At 49.3% G+C, this 8453-nt stretch overlaps 4 non-coding genes across 4 annotated transcripts; 2 read left to right on the top strand and 2 right to left on the bottom strand.

The window, feature by feature from the left end:
* On the bottom strand, positions 1 to 73 carry TRNAR-UCU. The gene has a single exon. It is a non-coding gene; the product is annotated as a tRNA-Arg (tRNA).
* Positions 74 to 2568: 2495 nt separating this feature from the next.
* Positions 2569 to 2662, top strand: TRNAI-UAU. Its single transcript has 2 exons — positions 2569 to 2606; positions 2627 to 2662. It is a non-coding gene; the product is annotated as a tRNA-Ile (tRNA).
* A 1836-nt stretch (positions 2663 to 4498) lies between these two features.
* TRNAS-AGA lies at positions 4499 to 4580 on the bottom strand. The gene has a single exon. It is a non-coding gene; the product is annotated as a tRNA-Ser (tRNA).
* A 3799-nt stretch (positions 4581 to 8379) lies between these two features.
* Positions 8380 to 8453, top strand: TRNAT-AGU. Its single transcript has one exon. It is a non-coding gene; the product is annotated as a tRNA-Thr (tRNA).

The raw sequence follows: 8453 nt of genomic DNA, 5'->3' as shown, positions 1-8453 counted from the left end.
CACCCCAGACGGGACTTGAACCCACAATCTCTGACTTAGAAAGCCATTGCCTTGTCCATTAGGCCACTGGGGCCCTGTGAAAGAAGGGAAATTCCATCTCCTAAATGCATATTTCTCATATTAACTTGGAAGCCAAACACCCTCTTTCTGCACCTTACAGAAATGTCTGCATCCCCTGGCAGCGAGGCTACTGGGCAGGTCACTTACAGAGCTGAGCACCACCTTTCTGCCAGCCATCTTTAGAGAAGAAGGCTCTTTCCCCTGACAGCCACACAGCGCTGCCTAGCATCCCAAGAGCCTCCCTCGTGTTCTCCCGCAGCAGTCGCCTGCCGGTGTGGGTGGGAAAAGGGGACCAGGAAGCAGTGCAGCCTCAGGCCGGGACAGGAGGCCCTCGCCACGCCCAGGCCTGTCTCTTGCCTTCAGCCCAGGCAGCCAGAGGTGCCGGGGAGCTCCCTGGCAGGCCGCCGCCTCAGCCAGGAAATAAGGAAAAGGGGATGAATGAAGAAGTCAGGAAATAAAAAGGAAATGAAGAGGTTTGTCGAATGGGTTTCTGCCCAATTTACCATCTTCTCAGCTACCGCTCAAAGTTAAAGACCTAAAGTCGACCTATCGGCATAAGTACAGATGGTTAGGTGGGAATTAAAAGGAGCTGCTGTCACAAGTGTTAGGTGCCTGCAAGCAGCATGCAGACCATTTAAAAACACTGCAATTAGAGGCTCAGATGAAACGTTTGCCCTAAATCAGAATCGACAATAGGACGACCAGCAGAAAGCCACTCTGGGTAAATGGCCGAGTAATGGAGGCTGTTAGAGGCAAAAAGTCATTCCTCATAATTTGGAAATCAGATCCTAGTGAGGATAATAGGAAGGTGCATAAACTCTGGCCTGTTAAGTGTCAAAGTGTAAGAAGTCAGGCCAAGAAAGAATCTGAGAAGCAACATGCTAAAGACACAAAAGCTGAGCATAAATCCGGTCAATGCGAGTCCTGGTCTGTCCCCGCAGAAAGGTGAACCCCCTCTGTGGCTGGAGTGAGCTCCTCTAAGCCGACCTCACTACAGACGTGCACCAGGTAATGCTCATTGTAAAAATGTTTCCTCTGATGGTTGGGAAAACGGAACCAGCGGTCCTCAGGCCGGCTGACACAATTAACCCCCCCAACAACAAACATCATGCAGTCCAGAGGAAGGGAGTCTTTGATCTTCCCTCTCATGCCTTAACTGGGGACCATACACACTAATATAGCAGTAACCAGTGCCACAGAGCACAAAGCCCACCAGTAATGCCCTCCCTGGTCGGAGCTCCACCACCTTCTGTACTCGCACCGTGAATGTGAAGAACAAGACTCCAGCCCCATCATTCTTCCCTGGCCAGGAGGCCCTTCCTCCAATCAACCTCTGCCTATTGAGCTACCCTAGAGTTGTTAATGTGCATTTCCTGAACACCCACCATGGCCAAGTCCAGCTGCTCCAAGGCACTGAACAGCAAGCACCTCCTCCTGGGCCCCCAAATCCCTGCCACCTTCCACATGGCCACTTTCACAGGTGCCCCTTCCAGGGCACTGCCCTTGCTCAACTGCGCAGAGGAGTTTTCATCCCCAATGCCTGCCTGCCACTTCCCAGCAGCCCTCTGGCACCATTCCTGAGGGCCACCATGTTCGGAAAGACAGCTCTCATCTCTCAGGGGCCCCATGAGAATACAGTATTGCAACTTTTTTAATGGAAAGGGCCCCCAAAATTGCTTTGCCCTAGGCCAGCCCTGCTCACCTTGGGTGCAGGCACCGCTGTGCTTCCAGAGAACAAGCTGCCAAAGGCTGAGGTTAAGCCAGGGACCTTTAGATCTTCAGTCTAACACTCTCCCAACTGAGCTACTTTGGCAGCTGCTTAAAAGTATTTTGGCCTGTTGCTTCTCTGCTCGGGATGTTTTTGCAGCAGTTGAAAAGCAGGTAGGAAAGCAGGGCCAGCCCCCGAGTGGGGCCTCTGACCGTTCCCACTCAAGGGGCTCCTTTTGGCAGTGGGGCAGGAGATATTTCCCACAAGAGGCTCCTACGCTGCCTCATCCCCCAAGACCCCTCCTCCCGCTCACTGCTCTCCGTCCCCTCCCCACCCTCACTCGCCCTTATGGTCATTAGAAAGTGGCAAGGCAGAGCCCTCCCATTTTTAAAAGCCCTGGGGTGTTGTTCCCCCCTGTTCAGGCACCCCTGGGGGGCCTGCACTTCACACAGCTCTCCCTGATTTCAGCTGTTAGTGAGGGAGCCTCACTGCTAGCGCAGACTTGGCAGTTTCTTGCAGGAGAGACACTGTCCCAAAGCAGGACTAATGCTTAGAGCTGGTTATCAGTGATTTCAGATCTGTTGGGCTGCAGCAAGACTCTCCATTGAGTCTTAACCAGCTCGGTTATTACACAGGGAAGAACAAAAGGGTGAAATGGGGCCTGGGACCCTTAAGAAGAATCCACCCCACCAAGTACAACACTTGTCGCTACCTGCTCCCAGCCCCACTGAGAATGTTTTGGGGGTCACGCCTTGGCTTTATCAGCCTAGGGGGGTTTCAGAAAATACTATCCAGCAGGTGCTCCAGTGGTACAATTGGTTAGTGCACAGTACTTATAGGGCAGTGCTAAGAGAAGCTATGCTGAGGTTGTGAGTTCAAATCTCACCTGGAGCACTGGTTTTCATTAACCACATGGCATCACCCCCTCATTTGGCCCTGTGGAATGTAGAATTCCAGCCCCGGGACACTGAGGAGGGGAGGAGTGGGAAATGCCCCCTTCAATTATTACCTCCTCTCCAGAGGGCAGGTGAGAATCTACCATCCTTTCTCCTCCCTCAGCCCTGTGCCAGGATCCCTCAAGCAGAGCCTGGAGTCCTGCCCATGGCGTCTGTACTATTGACAAAGACTAAGTGACAAAGACAAAACACTCAAATCCCGCCTGGTGCGGGGAGCCAGGTTTGTTCTTCAAATTCTGTCGTTGGTACATTTCCAGGCCTGGGAATGTCCCACAACAGCATTAAATGGGAAGCTGCCTGCAGAACAGTTACACTGCACAGAGCTCCTGCGGAGGAGGGGTGGGAATTAGTAACATTTTGAGGATAGTTTGGGAAATGAGCCTTTGCTGACAAGGTTTGTCTCTGTTCATATTTCACCTTCAGGTGTTATGTTGAGGGATCTTTAGTATATTTTTGGGAGGTTAATAACTATCGCCTCAACTTTATTTACTCAACTTAAAAATTGGTGTCACTTGATTTTTGCATCTCCCTGTGAAAATACAACTGACACGTGTGGCTTTCTACACAGGGTCATGATGTTAAAGTTGGGGAATTCAGTCTTTGTACTTCTGGGGGGGGGTGTTGCTTTTTTACAGCTGCCTCACTGCCAGGCACACCGGGCTGTTAGCTGCACCCACGGTCCTTGCCAGGGGCTCCTGCTGAACCCTGGGCAGCTGCACTGCAGTGCTGGGGTGACTGCAGGTGGAGAAGCTGCTGTGGAGCAATGTAGAGCAGGTGCAGGAAGGAGATGGGGTCACTATTCACATTCTGAGCTGCACAATTTTCCAAATTTGGGAATAGATTCATCGATTCATAGACTTAAGGTCAGAAGGGACCATTATGATCATCTAGTCTGACCTCCTGCGCAACGCAGGCCACAGAATCTCACCCACCCACTCCTGTAACAAACCCCTAACCTATGTCTGAGTTATCGAAGTCCTCAAATCGTGGTTTAAAGACTTCAACGTGCAGGGAATCCTCCAGCAAGTGACCCGTGCCCCATGCTGCAGAGAAAGGCGAATGTCCGATAACAATTCTAAGGGGAAGGTGAATGCAGAGCTATGACATTGGAGATGCCCAGACCTCCAATGGGGGCAGCGTGGAAATTAATAATGGGAAGATCACTTGCAAAATTAGTCATCACTGACAAGCTTTGTCTCTGTTCCTATTTCACGCTGTGGTGTTAGTTAGAGGAATCAGTACAGATTTTTACTATATTAATTAAACACTTAATTTTATTTAACCAAGACAAAAACTTAGTGTCACTTATTTTTTCTCTGTCCTAGCAAGAATGAATTGAATTTTGTGACTTTCTGGAAAGTGCAGCGAGATTAAATGTGGGGAATTCAGTCTCTGTGTTTGTGAGCTGATGTTTTCTTCTCACAGGTCAGTGCCTGCATTGAAATACCAAAAGGGATCTAAGGGCTGGTGTACGCTGGGCACTTCACTGGCAGAGCAACGTCTCTCAGGGTATGAAACCCCCCGTCCACCCATATAGTTACAGTGACCTAAACCCTGGTTAGATAGTGCTAAAGAAAAGGAAGAATTGTTCTGTCCATGTAGCTATTACAGGGATGGGAAAACCTCTCCACTGACTGTCTACTCCAGAGTGCTATAGCAGGTGCCACAGCAGAATTTTAAGTGTAGACAGAGTGAAACTAGATTTAGCTCCAGTTTGCACTGTGAATGCTCAGGCACTAAAACTAGAGTAATCATAACAACAGTGCAGAGCTTGCGTAGTTGGCAGGATTTGAACCTGCGCGGGGCAACCCCAATGGATTTCTAGTCCATCGCCTTAACCACTCGGCCACAACTACTTGATGTATAATTGTTTTACTACACGATAATTCAGTTCTCACTGAATTGTCTCTTCAAATTGTTTGCTCAGACCAGCTTCCCCAGCACATTCATGGCTGTGCATCAGTGTAAGTGTGTCCTTGGGTGAACAGCGAGAATTCCTGCCCATTTCCCTTCCGGCTGGAGCAGGATGAGAGTGTGTTTGTGTTAATGACATTGCTGTAGATTGTTGTTCATTCCCCACTCTGACAATTCAGACAGTCCCTTTCCTAGTCAAATCTCCAGCACATCATTCCAATATCAGGTGGCAGGATTTCTCTGGGGCACTGAAATTTTTCAGGGGGCTGTTGCATGAACTGAGCCTTGCATTCCACCCTTGATGTTTCATGGACTAACAACAGCAGCAGAAAGAAAGAGCCGAGCCAATATCTCCCTGGCGGGGATGCAGGTGCCACGTCCCCTCTGTCTGACCATCGCATTGCAGGAGAGAAGATTTCACTGGAATCGAATGCCCTGGCTCAGACCAGAGACACAGGGAGGTTTTGCTGTTCATGGATCTGTGCAAAGGAAATTGTGTCTCTGTGGGAAATGGAGGCAGGAAATGAAACACCCAATGCCCTAAGGAATATGGGTGAAGGACTCGGGCTGAGCAATGATTTAACAGGGGTTTGTTTCAATTTATTGGCCTGATTAAAACTATGGCTAAAAGCCCCCTGTAACAGAGGTTGCGGGACAGGACAGGCAGTTCTGCGCAGAGTGTTCAGAGCTGCCCCATATCTGCCCTTTCTCTGCACCGCCCCTGCTCAGACTGAACAGGTTTCAAACCTCGAGGAAGCTTCAACCTTCTAAACAGGGATGGCTGTTTTCTAGTAAAATCACTAAAAGGGAAGGAGAAAACTCGAAAGAGGTTCTTCCTGGCGCTCACGTACGTGAACCCGAATACTCTCTCAGTCCTCAAAGAGAGACCTGGAGAAGGAGACTTGCTGAAGCAAAGCCACAGGGGTCTCTGAGGTTTCCCTGGCCCCTCGACCCTGTCCTGCCTGGCTGATGTCAGCATCTCTCTGTGAGGTCACCACCTCCCCACCACCTTTGACCAATAGTCTGAGGTCCTGCAAAAGGCCTTTGTGATGTCACTGCCACACCCCTCCCTTGCTGTGCTAATGTCCTGCCCCTGGCCAGGCACTTTGGAGGTTTGAGCTACTCCCTGTGGATCACCCCACTCAAGGAGCGTTCGTTCTAGGCAGCAAGCCGGCTAGACGGGAAAACATCAGACACTGCTCCCAATGCTACACTCAGTTTTTCATAAATTAGTCGACTTTATGGCCAGAAGAGACCATTAGAGCATCTAATCTGACCCCCTGCATATCACAGGCCTCCTGTATGACACAAGAGCTACTTTTGGGGGCAACACATTCCAGAAAGGCAGCTAGTCTTCATTAAATGACATCAAGAGATGGAGAATCCACCACTTTCCTTGGTAGCTTGTTCCTGTGGTGAATCATCCTCACTGTTGAATATTTGTGCCTTAGTTGTAATATGAATTTGTCTCTTTTCACCTTCCAGCCATTGGGTCTTGTTATGCCTTTCTCTGCGAGATTAAAGAGCCCTTTCATACCCAATCTTTTCTCTCCATTAAGGCACTTCAACACTTCAATGAAGTCACTTTTCATTCATGAAGGACCCCCCGCCGCCGAATTGCCGCCGAAGACCCAGAGTGGAAGAATCTCCGGAGGCCCAGACCCCACGAGAGTTTTCCAGAGCTCCCGGAGTTAGTGAAGGACCCCGCTCCAGGAGCCCCAAAAAACTATTGTGGGGGCTCCTGCGGGGACCAGGGCAAATTGCCCCACTTACTCCACCATCTGGGCGGCCCTGATGGGACCTGGACCTACTGTTATTTCAGGACTCCTGTGAGACCCTCAGCTGGTTGGTTTGCACTCTGCTCTTGGGACTCTCTCTCCTCCTCCCTCCCTGCTGCTCTCCTCCCCTAGACATTGAACCCAGCCCTTGCTGCTGCCAACACCAACTGGCAGAAGGGCCTATAAGTCCCCTGCCTGAGGGGAGGCCAATGCATGTGGTCGGCCATAAGCAATATGATATTTTCTGTCTTATTCTCTATCTCTTTCTTAATGATTCCCAAGATTCTCTTTGCTTTTTTGCCCGTCGTTGCACACTGAGCGGATGTTTTCAGAGAACTATCCGCAGTGACTCCAAAATCCCTCACTTGAGTGGCAACAACTATTTTTGGCCTTGACATTTTATATATATAGTTGGGATTATGTTTTCCAATGTGCATCACTTTGCATTTATCAACAAATCTGTCATTTTGTTGCCCTTTCACCCAGTTTTGTGAGCTCTTTTAGTAACTCTTCGCAGGCTGCTTTGGACTTAACTTTCCTGAGTAGTTTTGGATCATCTGCAAATTTAGCCACCTCGCTGTTTACCCCTTTTTCCAGATCATTTATGAATATGTTGAATAGTACTTGTCCCAGTCCCTCTGGGGCACACCACTATTGACCTCTCTGCATTTTGAAAACTGACCATTTATTCCTACCTTGTAATCAGTTATTTACCCATAAGAGGACCTTCCCTCTCATCCCATGAGAGTGTAATAGAGCAGAATAGGGCTTCCTTGGGTGTGGGCGTGAATTGAGAATATATCAGGGGGTTGTGCACATTTATTGTCCTGGTGAAAAAGTGTGTCTGATACTCAGTCTTTGCTGCTCCTGCCAGCTGTGACTGCTGAGGACATTTTCCTTCTCTGCTCCAGGGTCTCTCTTCTGCCAGATTCTCAAAAAGTCAGGCCCCCTGCAGACTATGGCAGAGCAGTTTGGTAATAGGCTGCAGGACTCAGCATGTAAGAATGTAGCTGCTGTAGCACCTTGACTGTCCATGGGCCAAATCCTGCAGCCCAGGATAACCTCCCACTGATGGCGATGGGAATTGAGCCTTTGTAACTAGCTGCTTCTACCTGAGGTCTCATTTACGGATTAAACTGGTGGCAAACACAGCTTCAGCTAAAGAAGAGAAGGATATAAGTGAAAGAGCAAAGCTGGCCATCTGGGGAGCTGCTGCAGTCCCATCACCACAGCTGGAAGGGAGAAGAGGAAAAACTCCCTAAAGTGCTGGGAGCAGCCCCGAGAAAAGGAAGTTTGTCAGTGAGATCAGTCGCAATAACTATGAAATGACGGAGTGCTTTCTCCTCTGTGCCGACACGTTGGAATTGTGTTACTTTACTGTGAGAATAAGCTTTAAAATATCCTGCTCTAATTTCAGGATGGGTCTGTAACCATAACTGGACTCTGTGGGAAGTGGCCTCTGGATAGTGATCTTTGGGAAGAGCTGGCTGAAGAGCCTTCCTATTCACCAGGAGATCCTGGCTTGGCCTGACAGTTCTTCCTTGCTGAACCTAGTTTGTCTGTCAGGCTCCTTTCTTTTATTTCTTCTAATGAAAAGAAAAGACCTCACTGCACAATCCTTGTAAGTGCTTGTTCAAGACACAGAGACCCTTCCTTGCAGCTAAGTCTTGGAAAGTGTTAAATGGTAAGTCTGGAGCTGATGGAAAGGTTACCATGACTCAGAGTTGAGCTGAAGCTGCTGTGACTGAAACACAGAGCACTAATCAGTATCTGATCACAGCAGCTTGTGGGAGAAGCGCATGTTAGAAGCCCTCTGTCAGCTCAGCTGTGGCTTTCTGTGCACTGAGCCAGCCTGCTCAAGGTCTGCAAGTCTTGAGGGAAATGGGGCACATTTTTACTTTGGAATTTGAAGGTGTAGTCTTGGACCATCAAGTGGAGTGGTTGCAAGTGGCCTGCTGGGGAAGGCACCATGGCTTAGTAGGCTAAAGCACCTGTCTAGTAAACAGGAGATCCTGGGTTCAACTCCCAGTGGTGCCT

The sequence above is a fragment of the Mauremys mutica genome, unplaced genomic scaffold, assembly GCF_020497125.1.
Source record: "Mauremys mutica isolate MM-2020 ecotype Southern unplaced genomic scaffold, ASM2049712v1 001096F_np12_obj, whole genome shotgun sequence".
Lineage (NCBI taxonomy): Eukaryota > Metazoa > Chordata > Testudines > Geoemydidae > Mauremys > Mauremys mutica.
This window is presented reverse-complemented; position numbering and strand designations above follow the sequence as displayed.